This window comes from Choloepus didactylus, chromosome 8 (assembly GCF_015220235.1).
Source record: "Choloepus didactylus isolate mChoDid1 chromosome 8, mChoDid1.pri, whole genome shotgun sequence".
Lineage (NCBI taxonomy): Eukaryota > Metazoa > Chordata > Mammalia > Pilosa > Megalonychidae > Choloepus > Choloepus didactylus.
This window is the reverse complement of record NC_051314.1, coordinates 133,952,712-133,965,946: the sequence shown is the minus strand read 5'-3', so window position 1 is coordinate 133,965,946 and position 13,235 is coordinate 133,952,712. Positions and strand designations below refer to the sequence as shown.

The following is a 13,235-nucleotide window of genomic DNA, read 5'->3' as shown; positions in this document are numbered from 1 at the left end:
AACTGAGAACTGAACTCTTATTCAGAAAGGATCCAGTAAATGATAACTTGGAAATTTCTCAGCCTCTCCAAACAATATCCTCGGAGACTATGGCCAGCAGGGGCTCTATCAGACTCCCTGAGCTCCTGGGAATCGAAATCCTGGAGAACCAGGCTCCTAATGAGGGTGTAACTGAACAACTCTGCTGCAGAGGGTGTGGCTGAACATGGATCCAGTTAGTAAGTTCAGATGGTGCCATAACTGGAAATGCAGGATCCAGGAAGAATCTGTGGAAAGTTCTTTCATCTAGTGGTTTGGACCCCCTTGAACTGCATACAAAGCCACAAGATTTTTTTCTAAAATTCATTTTTATTGAGATATATTCACATACCATAAATCATCCACAGTGTACAATCAATTGCTCACAGTATCATCACATAGTTGTGCATTCATCACCACAATCAATTTTGGAACATTTTCCATACTCAAAAAAAAAAGTAAAGGATAAAAATAAAAGTAAAACAGAACACCCAAGGCATTCCATCCCCCCATCCCACCCTATTTTTCATCTAATTTTTGTCCCCATTTTTCTACTCATCTGTCCATACACTGGATAAAGGAGTGTGAGCCACAAGATTTCACAATCACAGAGTCATACCGTGTAAGCTACATAGTTATAGTGTCATTTTCAAGAATTGAGGGTACTGGGTTGCAATTCAACAGTTTCAGGTATTTTCCTCTAGCTATTCCAATACACTAAAAACCAAAGAGGGATATCTATATAGCACATAAGAATGCCCTCCAGAGTGACTTCTCGACTCCATTTGAAATCTCTCAGCCACTGAAACTATTTTGTTTCATTTCATTTTCCCCTTTTGGTCAAGAAGATGTTCTCAATCCCATGATGCCATGTCCAGATTCATCCCAGGGAATCATATCCTGCGTTGCCAGGGAGATTTACATCCCTGGGAGTCAGGTGCCACGAAGTGGGGAGGACAGTGAGTTTACCTGCTGAGTTGGCTTAGAGAGAGAGAGCAAAGCCACAAGATTTTTTCAAAATTTGTATGGAGAGAACTACTGCAGCCTGGACTGAAAGGGACAGGGAAGGGATGAGTTGAAGTAAGGAAGATCTCAAGAGAGAATCTCGGAAGCAGAAGTCTGGCCACCTGTGTAAGTGGAAAGGATGGGTGTTCAGGGAGTGTTCACCCACACTCCAGGGCTCAGGAAAGGTGGGGTGTAGGCTCCAGCATTTGAAGAAAGCCTGTGACAGGCCCCGGGGCTCAGTAAGGGTGGGGTTGCCGCTCCAGCAGGCCAAGAGAATAAACCTTTGATCCACAGAGGAGTCTCCAACCTTGAAATCTACTGGAGTTTGCCCTGCGGAGTTTTGGAATTGTTTGGGACCTGTGATTCCTATTTTCCTTCCTATTTCTCCCTTTTGGAATGGGAATGTCTATCCTATGCATGTCCCAACATTGTATTTTGGAAGGAGAGACTTTTTTTTCCAGATTTCACAGGTCCACAAGTGGAGAAGAATTTTACCCCAGCATGGGCCACACCCGTAACTGATTTTGATGAGACTCTGTGATTAGCATTGTTCTGAAAACAGCTTAAGGTTTTGGGGATATTGTGATGGAATGAATGTATTTTCCCTATGGGATGAATATGTCTTTTGGGTTTCTAGAGTGCAGGCTGCGGTAGATTGAGTTATGTACTTCAGAAAAACATGTTCTTAGTCTTAATCCACATTCTTGTGGGTATGAACTCATTGTAAAAAGTCCTCTTGAAAGCGCTGTTTTAAATTAAGATGTGGCCCACCTGAATGAGAGTGGGTCTTAATGCTGATTACTGGAGACCTCATCAAAAGGACCTGGAAGTCACAAAAGGAAGAAAGAAGAGGACATTCAATGTCACCAAAAAGCCAAGGCACCGGGAGGATTGCCAGCAGCCAACACCGGAATGCTAAAGTCTTCAGGGAGAAAGCAAACCTTTGCAATATTTAGATTTTGGTCTTCCCCTAGCCTCAAAACTGTGGGCCAGTGAATTCCTGTGGCTCACCCAGAATCAGTTTATGTTATTTGTAGTAGCAGCTCAGGCAAACAAAGACACTCCCAAAGCATGGAAATCTGACCATAACCCATATATCTGAGGGAGAAGAGAAAAATATGAAAAACTCTTTATCCATCCACATTCAAGGAGAATTATGCAACAGTAGTAGCATCGCTGATAATTGCTAACATTCAGAATCATTAACGTGTATGAGTCACAACACCCGACGAATCCTCACAAATACCCTAGGAACTATTATACAGATAAAGGAACTATGAAAGATTGCTACCTTGTTTAAGGCCACATTGAAAATAAATTAATCATTTTAGTTTTCCTTCCTGGGGCCAAAAGGGCACAGAATTTCTTAAAGATCTTTCCATACTTCCCCTCCTCCCCTGCTGCTTTTTCCTTCCTAAATCTGGCAATGGAGTTGCACAAGGTGGAGGGTTTGTTGTGGAAACAATGAGAGGATTCTTCCTGTGTTACATTTGCTTTTTAAGAGGATGATTAACTAACAGAACCCAATTTCCACCCTTTTCCAAGGGCATATCATGGTTAACCATTTGCTCACTTCTTCCAGAAGCACCCCTGGATTTCGACAAGGCTGCAGCAAAGCAATGCTAGGTTGGAGTTTCAGTCCACTTGTGTTGTGCCAGCTGTAACACACTCTTTTATCACTGCACATTGTCTGAACCATCATGTAAAGACCCCGTTGAGAACCAGCAGTTTGTAGGTTTCATGGGTCTTTCCACATTCAGGGGAGAAGGTGGAAATGATTTAGGTGGCCCCTATGACTAACCTGAATCCTAATCTCTAGATGTTCAGGATTTGCCCCATTGTCTCATTTACAGAGACCATAATTAGTTGAAACTGAGAGGAAGAATATACTAGCTGGGAAGATGCTTTTGTCATTCTTGTTTTCAGGACTGAGATTTGAGAGACACAGAACCCAAACCAACGAAGCAAGCACTCCCTCCCTGCTTATACACACACCAGAGTTCAGGGACTGTTTCTTAAATGTTCAGATATGTATCTCATCCCAACCAGTTCCTTCTTCCTGTGTGCATTAAACTTAAGTCCTAGTGTAATTTGTCCATATGAAAGGTTAGGACTGGGGAAATGGGTACACGGTAGCCCATTGATTCTTGGGATGTTTAAAATCCTTATGAAGCACTGGAAGAGAGACAAATATAATACTTTATAAACAGTATCTATTAGACGTTATTGGATGTTCTAAAAGAAAACCATAAACAATTGTGGTAGGTTTAATTATGTAACCCAGAAAGAAACATTATCTTAATCCATTTCTGTGGTTGTGAATCATTGTAAATAGGACCTTTTGAAGGTGTTACTTTTAGTTAAGGTGTGATCCTGCATCAAACAGAGAAACAAGTCTCTTTGCTTTGGTAAGAAAGTGAGTTTATTGAAGATGCATCAACAAGAAACTGGAGAAAAGAAAAATCTTTCCAAGACCAGTTCAAAGTGAGAAAAGTAACTTTAGCTTTTATAGTCCAACAGACAAAGGAATGGCAAGGTCCAGAAAAAAGCTGAAACAAAAAAACCCAAAAACTAAGTAAAAGTCACAGGATTCATTAAAATTGAATAATGGTCACCTGCTTCATTTTGTTTGGTGAGCACATCCTGTAATCTGGAAGGTCCTTCTCTCTTTGTTGATCATTCAGACTTTTGATCTTGTCTTCAAACAGGGTAGTTGCTGATATACTCCATATGAGTTTTACCCTGTTTGGGAGATATCTTATCCCTACAAGTAGGGCTGGGAAAAGATGTCATTAATGTAACCAGGAATAGAGTGTAAGATTTTTAGATCAGGTCACAGCAAACTATGCTAATAAGGGCTTTCAGGTTTAAAGTGAATCAAAGCTGCTTGAGTGATTTGATTATAATAAGCGTTTCTAACTACCAAAGACTATACTCAGCATTTTCAAGCTAAAGGACTGTATTGAGCTTTTCCCCAACTATTCACCTATCAAGTTCCCGCTGTTATGTTATTTCTTCTTACTCTTAAGGAGCAGCATCTTTTGAGGATTTCTCATAAAAGGAAAAGTGTGTGAAGGGCCATGTTCTGTAACTGCTTCTTTGCTGAGGAAGGGTGAAGAAAATTTTATATTAATCTAGAAGATGCTCTTGACATAAGCCCACAGTGGAGGTGAAATACTGTTGTTTGCTTTAGATTATGTTGTTTTCTTCAGATTAGAGTTTTCCTTAGCACTTCTTGGGAAGTGTTTAAAAATACTTATGTTTATGTTTTTCTACAGAGTAAACAAATAATAATATAGGGTGTGGTCTCAGATTTAGATGAAAGGATCTATGTAAGTAAAAACAGAGCAGGTGTCCTGGTTTTTAAAACATTTGTCCTTTATAATTGGGACAAGAAAAGTTAAGATATAAAAAAGCCAGGCAGTCTCTTCAGCTGAGGAGATTAACAACTTCTTCTTAAAGGAGAACATAGGGAGTCAAAGAGTGGAGTCTGTCATAATTTCGTTCAATATGTAAATTCCTAAAGGGAATGAACTGGTAGAAAAGGAAAAGAAGAGAAACAATTGAATAGAGTTATTGATGTATCAAGAACTCAAGGGATCAAGGTGTAATGGAAACCACAAAGTCAGATAACTGATTAGAGTTGTCTCAAGGATGAAGCAGTTCTTTCTAAGAGAAGAAGTAATAAACATGGAACTAGTTACCTGAAATTTATTCGAAAAGTCTTTGGAGTTGAGGTCAAGAAACCAAGAAGCTACATATTCAGTGAGTTGCCTGAGGGACAATGAAGGCTCATGTGAAGATACCCTGGGAAGGAAGTATTATAAACCAAGAAAATGAGAAGAACCAAGAGGTATGCAGGATAATAGGGTTGGTGGTTAGTTTTATGACTCAACTGACTAGGCAATAGGGCCCAATTATTCAGTCAGACACTAATCTGGACACTAACACTGTCATTCTGGAAGCATTTTGTAAATGTGGTTAAACTTTACAAACAACTGTAAGTAAATGATTTATCCTTGATAATGGGTATGGTCCTCTTTAATTAATCTGAAAGGCCTTAAGAGTAGCACTGAGGTTTCACTGAGCAAGAAGAAATTCTGCCTCTGGATTGCAGTATCAAATCCTGCCCAAGAGTTTCCAACTTGCTGGCCTGCTCCACAGATTTTGAATTTGCAAAGACCATAATAATTAAGCCAATTCCTTGAAATAAAATTATTATATAGATCTCTTACTGATTCTACATTTTGGGATGACCGTAATTGACAGACTTGGTTATAGAGAATGGATCTGGAGGAACAGAATCTTAAGGATGATTCTTCTGAATTGGTTCTGGGTTTTCTGAATTGATTCTCTAATTTGATTAGATTTAAGGGCACTGTGGACTCTGTATCCACTTGTAGAGGTTACATTGATAATCCATGGTGTGATGTGGCAGTAAAGTTATTCATAATATCACCACTCTGTATGTATTCTTAGTCAAATAAGTTTAGGAGGCTAAATTCTGGGTGACCATGTATTTGAAACCTTAGAACATTTTCGTCTGACTTAAAATTATACTGAGAATGGCTGGTTGCTTTTATCTGTGCTGGAGAAAGTGTGGAAAGAAACAGTATGAGCTCAGGGTTTCAAATTCCCAGCTCAAGCTCATTATAAATAGCCTGAGGAAACCCTATCTCCTGTAGCCACTGGGCTTATATCAGTGAAAACTGAACCAAGAGTTTAATCCTGTGAATGGCTGATATGAAAATTTAATTCCCAATCTCATAGGGCATCTTAAATTAAAGTGAGGGCATTCCACTAGGGAGTCCTGCAAATTTGAATTGGGGGCATACTGGCTAATCCTGGCGAAACTGGGAAGATAAATCTCTAAATCAGTCCTCCCACCCCTGTCTTAGGACATTCATCCTGTTTTGCTGGAACAAAGTGCAATGGCTTCCAGTGATCTAGTCGCCTTGCAAGAAGCTCCTGAATCTCTTCAGGATCTGCTCCTTCCATCCCTCTTGGATTCTATACTTATAAGTTGACTCAAGTCCCAGAAGACCAGCAAGGGTCAGGTACAAAATGTGACCCATGAGGAGGTGTGGTACACACCAAAATAACTGCATGACTTTTCCAATGAATTCAGACAGAAATCTGGGGAATATATTTGGGAATGGATATGAAGGATGTGGGATGATGGTGGTAGGAACATAAAGTTGGAACCCAAAGAGAAGACACTGGTGGCTAGAGGTCAGAGAAAGCCACAGGTAGGTGCAGGAAGTTGGAGGTCAGTGGAAGTGTGAAAATGAGACACAAGGAGAAATTGACATGTGATGGGTGAGAGGGATGCAAGCCAAGGAACCCCAAGGATTATGGCAAGCCAGCATCGGAATGCCACAGAGTTTTGGAGAGAAAGCATTACCTTGCCAACACCTTGATATTGGACTTTTAGCCTCTGAAACTGTGAGCGAAAAAATTCTTGAGTCAACCCTTTGGAGTATTTTTCATGGCATTCTGTAAACTAAGACACATGGTTTTCTACTTACTAGCTGTGTGGTTTATTTGGGGGCAACTAAGTCTTAGTTTCCTTATCTTATGAATGGGAGCAATTACATAACCAGACTTTGGTCTTTCATTTTAGTTATCGGTGAATATAAATGCTGTTTGCATCTTTATCTGAGTACAAATATAGGGAATTCTAAGATGCTGTTTGCATCTTTATCTGAGTACAAATATAGGGAATTCTAAGATTCCTACCACAGAAGGACATGACTGGAGTATAATCGCCAAAATCTGGGGAAAGGAGGAACTCGCTCCACATGGGGCTCCCCAAAGCTGCCTTTTCTTGACTCAGCAGGAGCACAGCAAAGCAGACCTGCAACTGTCCCTGCAGCTCTGAGGAATGAACCAACTTTAAGAATCATCTGCTGCCTTTGTCTGGGCTGGGTTGGAACAGTGGCTGCCTTCAGAGTGACCTGAAGTAGCTCTTCAAAGCAGTGATCAGTGATCGGACTGCACCCCCACCCCCACTCCCTGCCGGATCAGGAGGAAATAGTTTGTTTTTGTCCTTCTCTGGTACCAGCAGCTACTCCAAGGGCTAGACCCCACTGCTACCTGTCATGGGAGTGGGTGATGTGTGGGGGGATTCGCTGTGTGGAGAGAACAATTCACTTGCATTTACTGCTTTTTACCAGCCTATCCCTCCTGCTCTTCCCCAGATGCAGCACATTGCTCCACCTGACTCCTGATTTCAGTGTAGTTGATTCAGACAGTTCCTGCCAATTCTATAGTTGTTTGGTGGAGGGACTGATTCCTGGAGTGTCTACTTTGCTGTCTTCCAACAATCTCTAATTATTTTTAACACATCATTCTGTCTGATCAAGTCTATAATCCTGCCTGACTGTCTTATGCATTTGGTATTTGTTCCACCTTGTGTTAGCCATAAATCTGATGAATATACCCAACATTTTTTCCTTCCTAAAACTGTTGACCTAAACAGAGTTAGGGACAATTTTGTGTCAAACCACAAGAAAACTCTTAAGTGATGTTAGCAGCCTTGAGACTGTCATCCAGTAGGCTACAAATATGTCTAATACCATATTCAGTATTTTTTGTGTTTTTCTATGAATTTTGTTTTTTCCTAAGTACAGAGACATGATTTGTCCCTCATTTTTTGTGAGTCTGAAGTCTAGGGTCTTTGTAATGAAAAAAAAAAAAAAAAAATTGGTGTATTATAGCTCCTCTTTGGTGGAGCCATAACAGGCCATTGAAGTAACTACTTGTCTTTTAAAGGGTCTCATGAAACTTGCATTTAAAATTCATCCAAAACCTTTTTCAGGGATTGATATCATGCCTTATGGTACCTTGTTTCACATTCTATCTTCCCTTTGTAATGGAAAGTTGTTTCTCCCAGGCACATTTCTTGTTTCATATTTCTTAAAGGCTACCAATGATAGGGGATGTTCCCAACCAGCCTATGGTCAATTAGTGAGTAGTGGGCAGAATTCAAGAGGGTCCCCAGTGATCCCCACCTCCTGTTATGATGCCTTGTGTAGTCTTTCCTCTTGAGTGCAAACTGTACTTGTGATTTGCTTCTAATCAATAGACTATAGCAAAAGTGGCGAGACATCAATTCTGTGATAGGGTGTAGAAGATTGACACCTCAGTCCTGCTAACAGACTCCTCCATTGCCTGCTCAGCTCCCTCACTTTGCTGAAGCAAAGGATTGGGAGAGAACTCTGGCCAATAGCCAGAAGGGAACTGAAACCTTCAGTGCAATCAGTCGCATGGAAATGAATTCTGCCAACAACCAAGTGAGTTTGGAAGTGGATGCTTCTCCAGTAAATGCCTCCAGATGAGATCGCAGCAACTGTGAATGATAACTTGGTTACAGGCCGTGAAGGATCCTGCACATAATAAATAGCTAAGATGTGTCACGTTGACAAACAAATTGCAACAAACTTAACAGCTTGATACTAATATAAAGGAGACTAGCCAAATCAATTACAATAAAGCATCAAACTCATAGTACAGAAAGACACATAGAATCATACGAGAACATATGGTGAATGGCAGTTAACTCAGCCTGAGTGGGTCAGAAAAGGCTTTAAGATGACCCCTGAGTGGAAAATTCAAGAATTGTATGAGAGTATATATCATTCAACAACGGATACTGAGTGTAAAGGGAAGACACCATTTTAGGCACTAAGAAAGCTGTCATGGTAAACAGAGACAAGTTTCCATCTCTATGACTAAAAGAATAGAGTTTTAGTTACTGAAACTTGGAAAATTCAAGGTGGAGCCAGATTGCAGGGGTTTAAGGAGACTTGATTGAGGCATGTTACTTTTGAGATGTCCACTGGTGTCTAAGTGGACGTGTAGAACAGACCATTTGATATTCCAGTCTTGAATGTGCGGAAAGGGATGAGCTGGAGATACTGATTTCAAGGTTCTCAGCCTACAGATGGCACTTAAACCATGACTATCTAAGGTAATAAAGATAGTTAATGATGATAGAAAAGTTTGCATAACTAGCCCTGGGAAACTCCAATACTTTTGAGCCCCTTTAATTTAAGAGATGAATCATTTCAGGAAAGACTGTGGGTTGTGAAGCTAGGTTGGTAAACTCTCACCTGAAGAACATGGCTTTAGAAGGCTCCATTGACATGGCAAGCAGTGTGGCCAAGAGAAGAAGCTACAGTTGCAAGCTTGAGTGTGAGAATGTGCACTCATGTCCGAAACCACTGTCAGTCTCAAATTACTTTGACCAGTAGCATATATCATTGTGCTAAGTTTTTAGTAAAAATTTGGTTCCTTGTGATTAGGTGATTGAATATGCATTCTTAGTAATAATGGGAAATAAATTCACATTTTTGCAAAATGTTCTGAAAGAATAGTATAGTTCATAAGAGTTTTGCTATTTTGTACCCTGTAATTTAAAAGATGTTTAAAATTTTGGAAGAACTTGCCTTACTAAATTATTAGCCATGATAATATTGGGTTTTCAGAAGCATGCTTTGCCTCTTGTTTAAAACAATTAAAAGTGTCATGATATCAAATTAATAATTTATTTCTAATACCTTAGGGAATTTGATAAATATGGTGCTAAATGTGTTACACTTTATCACAGCTCAGCAAGGTCATTACTGTTACTTGGAAACATACAGTGCTCTGGGCCAGATGCTTAGCCCAGGCTCTTTGGCAAAACAGTGTGGTAAGTTTCCCTTTATGTGCAAGTTGTCATTATCAGAAGAGCATTTTCTAATATATCCCTATCAGTGAATGTGCTCTGCTCCCTCTGCCCAATGCACATATCTGAGTCCTTCTTTTCAGGCTGTTTTCCCTCCCATCTCCCTGGCCATCGGCCACAGTGACCTCTCCTTCCTAGACTTTCTGGAGCTCTGATCTCCTGAGCTGCTCAAAGGGAGCCCCAGTAGTGTTGGTTTTCTTTAGACATGTGCCTCACCTCTCCAAATACAAGAAATGTATTTTTGCATTCCTTAAGGTGCTGAGGACACGTTGAAGGACACATTCCTGCTAACTGTTGATTTCCTGAGAGGATAGAAACCTCACCTTCAGTCTCACCCAGAAATGTCTATAAAACTGCAGTGATCTCACTTCCACTTCCCCCAATCTCTGGGCAAATCATAGTTTTGGCCCTCATGAAAAGAAGAAACCAGGGAGAACCTAAGATGGCGGCTAGGTGAGACAGGGCAAGAAAACAGCTCCTTGAAAAATACTAGATAAAAGCCAGAAAGTGACCCAGAACATCAGTTCCGGCGATGTGCCAGTTGGACAAGTTCTGCTAAATCCACAGGGACTGTGCATTTTGTGAAACCGGGAGTCTGCGTTCTGAAATGAGTAAGTGAGCTGGCTGAAAGCCCGGTGGCCATGCCTGTAGTATGGGGAAACTGTGGGTTGGTGTTTGGAGAAGGACTGGTTCTTTTTAAAAGACAAACAAACCCAGGAGCAGCTGTGGTTATGACGGTGAGAACCGTGCAGTGAAGCACAGCAGGAGCGGGCTGTGCCAACCTCTTGGTGTCTGGTGTGGAGGATAGACCGCTGCTGATTGTCTCAGGGCCAGGGGGGCAGAGGGGAGCCAAAAGGAGAAAGAAAGCACACCCTTTCCAGCCATCTCCCTAGGGGGATGGGAACACTCCTGCCAGGGTCCGGAGCTATAGCCCACAGCCACACCAAGAAACCCAGTATGACGGGGAGTGTTTCCCACAGCACCGCGCACATGCCACAATTATCAGCCGTGGATAGTGGCCTTTAGTGCACCCACAGCTAATAGTCCCAGAGCTGGGAAGGTGGAGCTGCACGAAAAGGGGGAAATTAACACGCCCCATTCAACCATCTTTACAGCAGTCTGGGAACACCCTACATGGCCCAGCGGCCCAGAGCTTCCCTGGAGTGCTGGCATGCACTTGTGACGTGGCCCAGCCTTCCCTCAGCAGAGGTCCTGGAAGACCATGGCTGGGTAGGGGGACCTGCTTGGAAACCCCAGGAACCCTATGCCAATACCAAGGACTTGTGGGTCAGCAGCAGAGACAATCTGTGGCAAGACTGAAAGGAAGGCTTAGACTCTTGCAACAGCCTTAAATCTCCAGGAACACCTGGGAGGTTTGACTGTTAAGCTGCCCTGCCTCCCTAACCACCCAGACACATGCCCCACATTCAGGGCAGACAGCACCAACACCACACCCAAACTTAGTGCAACAATTGAACCCCACAAGAATCAGATCCCCACACACCACAAAGACAAATTTGGGGAGAACTGATGAGGGGAATAGTAGACTCGCAGATGCCATCTGCTGGCTAGTTAGAGAAGTTGTACACCACCAAGCTGTAGATCTGACAAATTAGAGTTCAGTATATTTATATCCAGAAAGAACCCTATCAAGTAAAGCAAATGCCAAGAGTTCACAAACGACAGAAAATCTTAAAGCATATGCTAAAACCAGAAATAATGGAGAACCCAAACCCAAACACCCAAATCCAAAGATCAGAAGAGACACAGTACTTGGCGCAATTAATCAAAGAACTAAAGTCAAACAATGACAGCATGGCACAAGATATAAAGGACATGAAGAAGACCCTAGAAGAGCATAAAGAAGAAATTGCAAGAGTAAATAAAAAAAAATAGAACATCTTATGGAAATGAAAGAAATTATTGGCCAAATTAAAAAGACTCTGGATACTCATAATACAAGAATAGAGGAAGCTGAACAATGACTCAGCAGCCTAGAGGACCACAGAATGGAAAATGAAAGAACAAAAGAGAGAATGGGGAAAAAAATTGAAAAAATTGAAATGGATCTCAGGGATATGATAGATAAAATAAAACGCCCAAATTTAAGACTCATTGGTGTCCCAGAAGGGGAAGAGAAGGGTAAAGGTCTAGAAAGAGTATTCAAAGAAATTGTTGGGGAAAACTTCCCAAACCTTCTACACAATATAAATACACAAAGCATAAATGCCCAGCGATCTCCAAATAGGATAAAACCAAATAAACCCACTCCAAGACATATTCTGATCAGACTGACAAATATTGAAGGGAAGGAACAAGTTCTGAAAGCAGCAAGAGAAAAGCAATTCACCACATACAAAGGAAACAACATAAGACTAAGTAGTGACTACTCAGTGGCCACCATGGAGGCAAGAAGGCAGTGGCATGATATATTTAAAATTCTGAGAGAGAAAAATTTCCAACCGAGAATACTGTATCCAGCAAAACTCTCCTTCAAATTTGAGGGAGAGCTTAAATTTTTCACAGACAAACAAGTGCTGAGAGATTTTGCTAATAAAAGACCTGCCCTACTTCAGATACTAAAGGGAGCCCTACCAACAGAGAAACAAAGAAAGGAGAGAGAGATATAGAGAAATTTAACAGACATATATAGAACATTACATCCCGAATCACCAGGACACACATTCTTCTCTAGTGATCATGGATCTTTCTTCAGAATAGACCATATGCTGGGACATAAAACAAGCCTCAATAAATTAAAAAAAAAATTAGATCTATTCAAAGCACATTCTCTGACCACAGTGGAATACAAATGGAAGTCAATAACCATCAGAGACTTAGAAAATTCACAAACACCTGGAGGGTAAAATTGAGGGGGAGATGAAAACATTCCTGGATAATCAAAAGCTGAGGGACTTCATCACCAGTAGACCAGTCCTATTAGAAATACTAAAGGGAATTGAGCAGGCTGAAAGGAAGGGACACTAAACAATTGACTGAAACCACATGAAGAAATAAAGATTTCCAGTAAAGATCACATGGTAAATATAAATACCAATACTACTGTATTTTTGATTTGTAACTCCACTATTTACTTTCTAAAGGATCTAAAATACATAAACTGTAATGATAAATCAGTGGTTTTGGACTCAATGTAAAATATGTAATTTTTGACAAGAACTACATAAAGGTGGGGGAATGGAGGAGTATAGGTACGTAGTCTACATGTTCTATTGAAGTTAAATTGATATCAAAGAAAAACAAGATCGTTATAGATTTAGAGGTTAAATTTAAGCCCCACAGTAAACACAAAGAAAGTATCAGAGAATATGACCATAGAGACGAAAAGTAGAGTATGGGTTACAAGAAGTGGGGGAAGGGGCAATGGGGAGTTCAGAAATGAGTGTAGGGTTTCTGTTTTGGGTGAAGGGAAATTTCTAGTAATGGATGGTGGGAAGGTGATAGCATTGCAATATTCTAA

At 40.9% G+C, this 13,235-nt stretch overlaps 1 protein-coding gene across 1 annotated transcript in view; it reads left to right on the top strand.

The window, feature by feature from the left end:
* LOC119542938 (aldo-keto reductase family 1 member C1 homolog) overlaps positions 1 to 13,235 on the top strand; it is a 390,984-nt gene that overhangs the window by 308,461 nt on the left and 69,288 nt on the right. The gene's annotated exons all lie outside the window — the stretch shown is intronic.